Consider the following 11,960-nt stretch of genomic DNA (forward strand, 5'->3'; position numbering starts at 1 on the left):
GCACTTAGGGGTCCCAGACAGGTAGATTTCCTGTGAGACCCTAACCTTAACCCGCCTGATCTACAAAGTGAGTACCAAGACAGCCAGGGCTACACAGAGAAACCCTGCCCTGCAAAACCAAAATGAATGAATGAATGAATGAATGAATGAATGAAGTAAACTGCTTATCTGCCAGTCAGGTCAAACTGCGTGACAAACTGAGATGGGCTCTGGTCACCAAATACTCTCATCTCCGAGGGATGTGAGATCCCAATGCGGGCAAGAGTAAGATCTGCATGGGGAGAATGGAACTGTCCTTGCTCTTCTCTGGACTTGAGCCCCAAGCTCTGTTAGATTTCCCTGCATAAAGACGCTCTAAAACGCGTTGCACAATTGACTCTGGCCTTGAACATCTGAGATCCTCACGGCCAACAGCAAGATAAGAGGCTCATCAGTTTAAAATGTGGGCCAAACGCCTGTCTATCTAGGCCAAGGTGCTTTGCTCTGTGTGTCTCCAGACCAAAGCTCCATACCTAAGCAGCAATCTCACAAGAGGGCTGTATGAGAAAGGCTGGGTACTGCTTATGAGAGGAGACCATCCGTCACTCTGCCTGAAAAGCAGCTGAGTCATACTCTAGCTACCAAAGGGCACATGCTGTGTCTGTCCACCAAAGGCATATTTGTTTGGAACAGGTGACATATCAGCTAACTGCTGATGGGCAGGGTTAAAGGGAAAAAAAAGAGACTGCCTCTTCTTGCTCTGACTCCAGCGTCCAGGTTAACTAGACCTGTGTTACATCCCAGTGACAGAGTCAAGCTGCCTGTGTCTAAACAGGCCCGGCAGCCAACACTGCACCTGCACCCTCAGAGGGGGAAGAAGATGAATGGTCCTACACAAGAGAGCCCCATTAGTAGGGGGTGAAGGCAGAGATTGGGGCTTTGGGGTTTTGTTGGGGGAGCAGTGCATCCACTTCCTGGGAACTGCATGTTCTGTACAAGCCTGATGCGATAGGAATCACCCCCTTGGGTCTGAAGCACAGACGACACACCCTCAGGGTTGCTCACTTGGGACACCCAGAGAGAAACAAGAGCAGACTGCAGATTATTAAGGTCTATGCGACAACAGGAAGAGGCTTCCTCAGCATTGCTTGCTGTGTGGCCTCCTCTCTTCCTAGCCCTTTCTAGAAGCACACAGCCTGAATATCGTCTCCACAGCTCTCGACTCCAAGGTCAAAGTCAGCGCGTGTTTAGGGTTTACTCCAGTTCACTGGGAAGACAGCTACGCCACTGCTGCTGCTTCTGTTTTCTATTTAAAGAGAAATTAATTGGTCCTATTTCCAAACCGATGGTCCTGTGTCTAAACATTATGCTATTTAAAACAATGTTGTTGTTGTTGTTAAAAGAAAGATTCCTAGGATGTCTATGTAAGAATAAACGGAGGTCAGATGTGTCCAAAATTATCGTGTCTCGTCCCAGGCTCTTCTACAAGCAGAGCTCTAGAAAGGCTTTGGGGTTCCTTGTGCCTGTGGGTGCCCGTAGGTGCCCATGGGAGGTGGATTTTGTGATAGGGCAGCTCTGATCTTCCCAGCTATTTGTGAAAGTGATATCAACCAAACGGAACCCTCTCAATTACAACTAAGACCGTGGGTCTTGTGTGGGACATTAGTAACCAGGAAGAGAAGCCAACACAATTATCTACTTTGTGAGAGAATAAAAACTAGAGAGGAGCAGACAAAGTCTTGGAGAAGCAGTGGCTCTACGACAAGAGTCAGGGCTGAGGCAGGACAGAGGACTCAGTTGTTACGGGCACTTACTGCTCTTCCAGAGGACCCAAGTTTGAGTCCCAGCAATCGCGTCTCACAACCACCTGTAACTCCAGCTCTGGCTGACCTGATGCCCACTTCTGGTCTCTGCAGGTAATGCACTCACATTTGCATACGAACACACACACACACACACACACACACGCACACACACACACTTACACTTAAATCTTAAAAAAAATGCTGGGTGTAGTAGTGCACACCTTTAATCTCAGCACTTGGGATGGAGAGGCAGGTGGATCTCTATGAGTTCAAGACCAGCTAATCTACATAGTGAGTTCCAGGACAGCCAAAGCTACATAGTGAGACAGGGTCTTGATGCACAGCCCAGGTTGGCCTTTCACTCTCAATCCTCTTGCCTCAACTTCCCAAATGCTAGAATTCGAGGCATATTTGCACCATGCCAGCTCATGTGTGAGTTCTGAGGAAGAGCAGAGGAGAGCATTCCATAGTAGTGCCCGCTAAGACTCATTCTTTAAGAAACCCAAATGATTTCCTCAAGCCCTGAGTTTATGTGGGGATGACCTTTTGACTTAATTGTAGGATGAGAAGGGTGTCACCACAAAAGGCTACACGTGCAGCCTCCAGTGATCTGACAGGGACGCTACCCTGGCATTCACCAGTTTTAGAGGCCCGAAGTGGTCTTGTTGGGGCCTCAGAACTGTTTGGACTAAGAGATGATACTCATGCTAATGACATTCCCGGAAGCTCGCTGATATAAACCCCTATCTCAATGACTTTCCACGAGGCTCCTGTGTCTTCCACTAGCGTATTCCTGCCACAGTGGCGGCATCACAGAGAGGGTCTGAAGCCAGAGGCAGACAAGCTGTGACAGGGACTGCGATGCACGATGCTGTTCCTCAGCCAGGCGGTGGTGGCGCACGCCTTTATTCCCAGCACTCGGGAGGCAGAGGCAGGCGGATCTCTGTGAGTTCGAGGCCAGCCTGGTCTAGAAGAGCTAGTTCCAGGACGATGCGGTTCCTCAGACTTTATTCCAGCGCAGTGAGTCATATGCGGCAAGGCCTACACACATGACTCCCACTTCACTAGGTGAAAGAGGTGTTGTGGGATAATGTTTTTGTACCCTGTAAAGATGTGTCTTTGCCAAGGTGCCTTCTGATTGGTTTAATGAAGAGCTGAATGACCAATAGCTAGGCAGGAAGAGATTATGCAGGACTTCCAGGCAGAGAGAGAAGATGAGGAGATGAATTTAGGCATGAGAGAGATGCCAGAGGACACAGAAAGAAAGAGCTGGTACAAGATGGAAAAGAGGCAAAAAGTCACCAGGCAAAACAGTGGGATAGGCTTAAGCTATAGGCCGAGCTTTCAAAATTAATAATAAGTCTCCATGTCATTTTTTGTGAGTTCACAAAATTCACCTACAACAATGTGACAAGCAATAGAGTAACATTAAACCTATCTAACTTTGAAAGGATGGGTTGATATGACAATAGCTGCATCAGCACTAAGGCAACACCTTCCTGAGTCCTGAGGCTGGAGAACGGAACGTGCACAGGCTCTCTCACCTTCCTTACAGCAAACATGGCAGATTCTTGGCAGTTCTAGACCAAGTCTATTCTCTCCTCTGCTTCTCAACCAAAAATTCAAACTAGTAAATCACACAAGAAGCCAACTAATGGTGATACACTTTCATGAACCACGCCATAACCTGTAATCTGTTCTGTAACTCTATAACAGTCCCACGAAGGATGAGGAGGACAATGAATAAGTAAGTGTTCTGTATAAGTCATTTGGGACAATGGTCCAAGGCAAGCAATACAAAGACAAGCTTGGCCCAGTTGCTCAGAGGTCAGGAGAGAATGAGAGGGAACTGGAGTAGGAGCATTCACCTACGTCTGCGAAGTCGTCAGAGAGCTTGGGTAAACTTTTGATTGCAAAGTCATCAGAGTACTTAGGTAAACTCTCGACAGCCAAGTCTGAGAAACAGTTGGCTCAGGGAATGAGATGCCAGCCTGTAGCTGTAACGCATTCAGACGTAAGAAGCAGTGCTGAGTCGCTCTGACATACAGTGCTCAGCAAGGTGGTTTCATGTCCGTGCAAGTTTGCAACATTTAATCCCCAATTCTTTGGTTTCTAATCTGCACATTAGCCCAATGGTCCCTAAGGGCTATAGACAAGAATTCTTTCTAGCTTGTTAAAACTCCTTTTGCTTCTTTGCATATTTTAAGGTCACAACGTCTGCCTGTACATCTTTGCTCGGATGGCAAGGGGTGCTGGCATAACTGAGTTACCACACTGAGCACAGTGAATTCTGGGAACTCTGTGACATGAGTGGCAGTAATTGATGAGACTGTCAGTCACCCCCCTACTTCCCAGAGCTTGGTAGGCTAGGAAAGTAGATTATTCCCTTTACTAAAGATTGAAATCTACACCTTAAAACACATTCACTAAGCAGACTCAAGAACCACTTTTATCTAAGAAAAGTGACCCAGTAAGATAAATTTTTAGGCATTTTTCCTGCGGTAGGAAGAAGCATTGTAAGGTTGGATACTTAAACGCTCTAGACAGATGTCAAAAAATAAAAAAATAAAAAACTCCTAAAAACAAAGAAGGCAAACAACTGGTCCATTACAACTCTTGAAAACTTTCAAAAATCTATGCAGATGGGAGAAACTTTACAGTAGGCAATGTCTGAAAATGTATCTTTTATACTCATTTTTTTCTCCAATGATTCTTAAAAAAAAAAAATCCAACTTTTAAATAAATAAATAATTTGGGAGGCAGGGTAGCCCTGGCTGTCTTGGAACTACTCTGCAGAACAGGTTGGCCTTGAACGCAGAGATCCGACTGGCACAGCTCATTAAGTGCCGGGATTAGAGGTGTGCACCACCACTGCCCTGCAAAAATACTCTTAACTCACATGAGTGATTTTGCCTGCATCTACGTATGTGCACCATTTGGTGCCTGGTATAGGTGGAGAGGTCAGAAGGAGGCATGGGAGCTGGAGTTACAGGTGGTTGTGAGCTACAATGTGGGTGCTGGGAACAGAACCCAGTCCTTTGGAAGGTCAGCCTGTGCTCTAAAGCCGCTACCTCTCCAGACCCCTTCCAGGGAGTCTTATCAACGCAGTTTGGTGTGTATTTCTTCAGGAGCTTCTTTGCGGTAATTACTAGGTACTGCAGGAGAAAAGAAAACAAAAAGACACGCCTCTTCTACGAGGATTACAACCTAGAGAAAAGACTAACACCAGCACACGTTTCCCTACAGTAAGATGAGGGCCAGGAGAAAGATCAGCAGACAGAAATGCTCCAGCTGGGATTTGAGGGAGGCCTTGGGAAAGGCAGAGTCTCTAGGGCAGAGGGATAGCAAAGGCAGAAACCGAGAATGCTAGCAGGGCTCAAGAACTCACCGGCTGCACCCAGCTCACAATGTGCAGTCTAAGGAGAACAACAAACAAACGGCAGAGAACACAGCATGGACTGTGCTCTTTCTTGTTGCTGCCGAGTACCTGGAAATGAAGATGGCGGCTCCTAGCAGAGGAAAGGGAAGAGGGGGAGGCCAAAAGGATATGGATGGAAGTGAGACTGGCTAGCAGGCGATGCCCAGAACCTGAGATGCCAAGCCACTCTGGTGTGCCGCAAATGTCTTAATAAAATAGTCAAAAAACGAGAGCATGAGTTAACAAGGGGGGTAGGGCAGAGGGTGGAGGGTGGGGGGACAGAAAGAGAGGCAGAGACGGGGGCGGGGGAGCACCTGACCTACAGGAAGATGGTCAGCCGATGGCACTAAACCTATGAAGAACCTTCTAAGTTCTCAGTCAAATGACCAAAGGGTCACAATAGACTCCAGGGGGAAGTCCACACAGCACACGTGACTCCAGCAAGCAGTGTGCTTGCTTTTAGTTCCCCATTCCTAGGGCTCTTATTTCCCCTCTTCCCACTGGGAAAAAGATCTGCAAAGCTCTGCTGCCAGGCAGGCTGTAGGTAACTCAGCACAAGAGTGGAACAGCTCTTTCCTCGGTGAGCTCCTGTTGAACAACTGGAGAGGCTGGCTTTGATCATAAGCAAGTTTAGGATCTGTGCCAGAAAGTGCTGATAGCGAGGTTGAGGAAAATCCAAAACCCAAGTTAACTGTATCGCCAAGAGAGACCCACTCAGTACTGTGGCAAACCTAGTATCTTTACCCAGGTGAGTGCACAGACACATGCACGCACACATGCAACACACATCTACTTAACACATACACAGGCACATGCATGCACACACATGCACAGACACTCATACAACAAATGTGCACATGCACCCACTTGAACACACACACATGTACACATGCATATGTTCACCCACTTGAACACATACACACATCTATGTATGCACGTGAACACACATTTTCTTGCCTCAGAAACAGAGAATCAGAGGGAAATAGTCTTTTCAGACCTTTAATTTTAAAAACCACGCAGCAGATTTTTGCAACACTAATGCAAGGGTTAGCATAGGGCCTGTCAAGGAACACTCTGATTTTAGGACTTCTACCTTCCGGCAAGAGTTTAAGTCAAACACGAGGAATGAAATGAAATGTTTGACTTGAAAGGGCATCACATGTACTAGTTCAGAAACATGATGTGACAATGTCACGTGATGTGGTGGTTTGAATAAGAACAACCCCCATAGGCCCATATATTTGAATGCTAGGTCATCAGGGAGTGTCACTATTAACAAGGATTAGGAGGTGTGGCCTTGAGGGAGGAAGTATATGCCAGGCCCAGTGTCTCCCTCTGCCTACTGCCCGAGGATCTGATATAGAACTCTCAGCTATGTCTCCAGCACCACGTCTGCCTCAGTGTCACCATGTTGCCATGGTGATAATGGACCAAACTTCTTTTTTTTTAAAAAAAATATTTATTTATTATGTATACAATATTCTGTCTGTGTGTATACCTGCTGGCCAGAAGAGGGCACCAGACCCCATTACAGATGGTTGTGAGCCACCATGTGGTTGCTGGGAATTGAACTCAGGACCTGGTCTGGTTTTGCTTAAAAAAAAAAAAAAAAGCCGTGTGGTGGTGGCGCACGCCTTTAATCCCAGCACTCGGGAGGCAGAGGCAGGTGGATCTCTGTGAGTTCGAGAACAGCCTGGTCTACAATAGCTAGTTCCGGGATAGGCACCAAAGCTACAGAGAAACCCTGTCTCGAAAAACCAAAAAAAAAAAAAAAGTAAACAGAAAAGAAGCCAAACAAACCAAATGCACCTTGGCTCCAACAACAGCAGCAGTGTGCGGATAAATGTTTAGCGATTTGTTCCCCAGGTAGAAAAAGCTCAGACATGGAGCACTGGAAGAGTTCCATGGTGTAGACACTGTCATCGTGGCTCATTTCAAGCTGCAGAAATGCAACACTGCTGGGCACAGAGGTGAGAAGAAACGCACACAAAAGCCAGCATAAATCTCTTTCAGGAAACCAGGGGTGCTTGGGACACCTACTAACAACAGCCTAATTGTGAAGTCAGAGACGCTAAAGTTCTGAGAAATCAGTATGCTCTACAAGGCTAGTCCAAGAACTGACATCAGGTTGGAAGGGATTTTCCTATCCAGACTCCTGCTGCCTCATGAAGAGGTATTTCCTCCTAAAAGACAAACAGACGAAATAAGATGAAAAGATATTACTTGCCAGGCACATGATAATAAATATTGGTTTTGTCAGCTTCGCAGTGTAGGCCTCTGGTTTCCCTCGCGCATGCTTCTGAAGCATTCTTTACTAGGGGGTACTGTTCTTGTTGCAGCACTGTGTTTCACGTACACATGCAGACAGGGCACTGTCTCAACTGGCCAGTCCTTACCTATGCTCTCGACTGGACGTTCCAGACAGGCCTTGCATCTTTTACACCCATTAAGTTCCCAAGGTCCAGAAGAGTTAGGAATGAGATAAACACTTTCTCAAGAGGGGGTCAGGGGAGCCTCCACCAGCAGTGTCGAGTCGTACACAAAGAACACAAGTGCTGGAAGTTTAGATCCTAACCTCCTTCTCCCACCTGTGGGAACAACGGCCGTGCGCAAATCACTTCTATCAGCCCAGTGTTGACGCTGCTCCATTAGAATACGATAGCCTCTTTGGGTAGAGGATACAGAAATCTCTTTGTTTTGATATGTGTAGTTGATAATATGAATACAACTTCTATGTCAAATTTGTATAGACAGAACACAAAGCAAAGGAAAGAGTCTAATGAAGGATTCTATGCATCACACAAATGCGCTGGACAACTGCTTTCTTGCGGGGGCAGAGAGAGGACCGTTGTGGCATATTAATTTAAGACATGTTACATTCGTTTATGCTATGGAATATTTGCCTAATGATGCAAAGACATTTTACATTTGATTAAATAAAATTAACTTGGTGTCAGAAGGTTGAGTCGGCAGCTAGCTGACAGGAAGTGGTAGGGAGGAACCATGAGTAGCTAGGGTTCCTAGGTGGGGGCGGAGCAGAAGGACACCCTGTTTTGAGGGGAGATGTGAGCTAAGAGAGAAGATTAGCCATTTGTTCAGCCTCTCTAAGCCAGCCGGACTTCACCTCAACCTTTGAAGCCTGAGTTTTATAGAGGGATAGAGATCTATATAAAGAACCCTTTAGTAGCCGATAGAAACGGTGCCTGAGGAAACAGAATTCCTGCCTGGCTAACTGGTAGCAGTGGAGTTGAAATTGGCAATTAGGATATCAGTTGCTTAAGGCGCAGTCACGAATTTAATGAAAAACTCACAGTGATAGCCAGGAACATGGAAATGAAAGAACTCAAAGACTGGGAAGCACAGCTCAAGAAATCGAAGTCTAGAAACCACAAACAGAACTGAACCGGTGGGGTGGGGGGAGGTGGAGGCAAAAGCATGCCGTCCTGCCTGTCTATTTATTTATTTTGATTTTTTGAGACAAGGTTTCTCTGTGTAGCCCTGGTGGTCCTGGAACTAGCTCTGTAGATCAGAGCTGGCCTGACATATTGCCTATGGCTACTTACACACCGCAGTATGAGAACTGCATGGTTGTAATTTTTGCTGTCTGCTCCTTTACACAAGAAATCTACTGATCCATATTAGCATATTCAAAACACAGGTTTTTTGTTTTTCTCTATCAAACATTTTGGAAGACATGAATAACATACCCCACACCTAGTATCTGGTCTCAAAATCAAAGAGATCCTCCTGCCTCTGCCTCCCGAGTGCTGGGATTAAAGGTGTGCGTCACCACTGCCCAGCTCACTACACTGATATTTTAAAAATGACCTCTCAACTACTTGGTAATCTTACACCAACCCCTATACATTTGGCATGGTGTCTCTACACACACTTCTGAGAACCCACAGGTCGTGTTTGCCACATCAATCCTGATGCTTACATGGGTCAACTCCTCAGGCACAGAAACAACCAAGGCACGCATGAACATTACTGAGTTTGCAGAAGGGCACAGCCACCATCAAGTGTAGGGATCCAGTACTTAGTTCCAAAGTGAGGCCAAGAGTGGCCCTGAATATCAGAGATGGAACACTGAACACTCTCCATGGTGCTGGGTGGAAGGTTCTTAAGGTAATGAACCTAGTGAACTATGTGCCTCCCAAGCATTCGCTACCTTGACGTGTGGGGCAGAGAACACCTAGGGATCGGCAAGGCCAACAACACTTCCAAACCAAACAGAGGTGCTACACTTTCAGGAGTATACTTGAAAGTCTCCAGTAGCTACATGACAAACCACACTGCAACAGACTGAAAGCAGAAGCGGACAGATATAAGAATCCACCTGTCGGCAGGGTGGTGGCACTCTGGAGGCAGAGGCAGAGGCAGAGGCAGGCCAGTCTCTGTGAGTTCGAGGCCAGTCTGGTTTATAAAGAGAGTGATTGCCAGGACGACTAGAGTTGTTACACAGAGGAACCCTGTCTCGGGGGGAAAAAATCACCTGTCTTCTTCTAAGCAGAGATTTGTAGAAATGTAAAACAATGTTATTTGTCATAACTTGGTTTTGGAAAAGATAGGATTTTAGAAAGTGTTATGTTCTGAATTATTAAGCATATTAAGTGTTTGTAAGTTTTATTTATACATAGCAATTATCAATAGGTACAGCCCATATAACAAAGGTTCAGTTAAGTGCGCAAAAGGTCCTAAGTCCAAAAGTTCAGGAACTTCTGCCTAGAGTCTGTCAAGTGTGCTGCAGGGAGATGTGCGGTTCTTGTGTACCGGCCTGGCCGACTAGTACAGTCCCGTTCTCCTCGGGTTTCTCAATCAATCACCATGGGTTCTGAGCCCAACCATTCCACTGAGGGGGTCTCTCGCCCTCACTGTCCCCTCTTGGGTACTCCCTCATCTGCCGGCACAAGCAGCCTTCTTTATCCCGTAGGCCGGGCCTGGCAGACTCCCCGGCGCGGCTCACACAGCCAAGGCGAGAACTCCCGGGGCGCCGAGTAGAGCCACTCCCAGTCCAAAGCGACGCAGGCTGAGGAGCGGGCGGAGAGGTCACCCCAGGAACGAGCTCCGCGGCCTCCCCCAGCTGGTCCTCTGTCCCCGCGGTCTGCAACGTGAAAAGGCCTGCACGGACGCTTCGGGCCCGCGTGGTACTCACCGCTCACAGTGGGGCTCCGCGATCACACAGCCGGCTGCTACCAAGGACCCTGGCCGACTCGGCGCTCCTCCGGTTGAGCGGTCCTCCGGACGCTCCGGCAGCGAGGCGGGACCGTGAGTGACCGGGCCGGAACCAGCTGCAGCAGCCGAGGGGCGGGGCCTGGGTCTCGCCACGCCCAGAAAGGCGGGGTCCGAACACCTCCTCCCTCTCAGGCGGAGCCTGGACCACCATTCTTCGGAACCTTAAGGGCCAAGGAAGAGGGGCGGAGTCTAGGACCTATCCCGCCCCAAGGGCCTGAACTTGAAGCTGAGACCAAGGGGCAGAGCCTGGGACACCTCTGCTTTCCAGAGCCCGAAGACAGGCCATGATCGAGGGGCGGGGCTGGGGATCTACTCCGCCCAGAGGGCCGGTCCGGGGAGCTGAGGCTGAATAGCGGAGCCTGGGCCCGCCCGGCCCAGTTCTCAGATCCCGAGAATCTGGGCCCCGGGCGGGGGCAGAGCCTAGGACCTGCTCCGCCCCGCTCCGTACAGCCCAGGCCCGGCGGCCTGAAGCTGAAGGCCTAGGACCTTTGGCCCTAGATCCTCCCGGCTCCGCCCCATAGGAGGGAGAAACCGGACCTGGGGTTGCGAGCTGCTTTGTTAGTGGCTCAGTCCCAGGAAGTGATTAGCCGACTAGTATGCTTTTCCTTGTCGGGAGCGTGGAGAAGGCTAATTGTCGCTCGCGTGGCCCAGGGTGTAATGTGTAATTGCCTGACTGGCTCAGGGAGTCAGAAGAAGAAAGGTATCCTTTCTCCGCCTTTCGTTTAAAAGCTTGGCGGTCACTACAGACTTCATTTTCTGAGTGCTTCAGTACACTACATAATCAATCATCTCCCTGTCTCCACTTCCGCCACTTTCCCTTGTCCTTCATTTTTTGTTCCCACCCCAATTCTTGTTTAGTTTAGGGTTCTTCGTGGGATTTTAGTTGTCTTGGGTTTTTGGTATAGTTTTGAGAAAGAATCCTATGGGGCCAAGGCAGACTTCGAGCTCACTGTTTGTTGGAACTCATTGTGACCTTGAATTCCCTGCACTCACCCCCACCGTGCCCAACCCTTGAAAAAGACGGTTTCCCTGTTTTTTTTACTTGGACAAGACATGGGAAATGAACATCAGGAATACTCTGTAGAAATAGCACCGCAACACTTCTGTGGCTTACTCAGAAAGGCACAATTTCTATGTATAAAGTTAATTTGTAGTATTGCTTGAATGAGCAACATATAGAGTGAATGACTAGGAACTAATGACAAACACCTGGACAGAGATAGGTGTTCCACTGCTCTAGGTTGCTCCCTTAGTGTTGAAGGCCCCGAGTTCCAGGGACTCATACACTGGGCTTCAGTTCCAAGCTGTCAAAGCTGGAGGCTTATTATTGCTTCAGGTACTCAAGGCAGAGGCCCGTTGCTCAGGATGTAGAGTGCCCAGCAAACAGTAGGTAGACTTATAACTCTTGAATTTCGGTGTAAGGAATTGCTGTCAAAGAGCCCAAGCTTTGCAGTGCCTCCCTGACCTGTAACCCTTTATAGCCACTCTCTAGTGTTATGGCTCAGAGCTCTTGGAGGGCTCTG

General features: G+C 48.0%; 1 protein-coding gene across 1 annotated transcript in view; it reads right to left on the reverse strand.

Annotated features, from left to right (window-relative positions):
• Aco1 (aconitase 1) overlaps window positions 1-10,531 on the reverse strand; it is a 46,185-nt gene extending 35,654 nt beyond the window's left edge. The window contains exon 1 of the mRNA XM_057790669.1: window positions 10,358-10,531. The gene's annotated coding sequence lies outside the window, so the exon portion shown is untranslated. The remainder of the gene's footprint in view (window positions 1-10,357) is intronic.
• Window positions 10,532-11,960: the final 1,429 nt, after the last annotated feature.

Source organism: Chionomys nivalis, chromosome 16 (assembly GCF_950005125.1).
Source record: "Chionomys nivalis chromosome 16, mChiNiv1.1, whole genome shotgun sequence".
NCBI classification, from domain to species: domain Eukaryota; kingdom Metazoa; phylum Chordata; class Mammalia; order Rodentia; family Cricetidae; genus Chionomys; species Chionomys nivalis.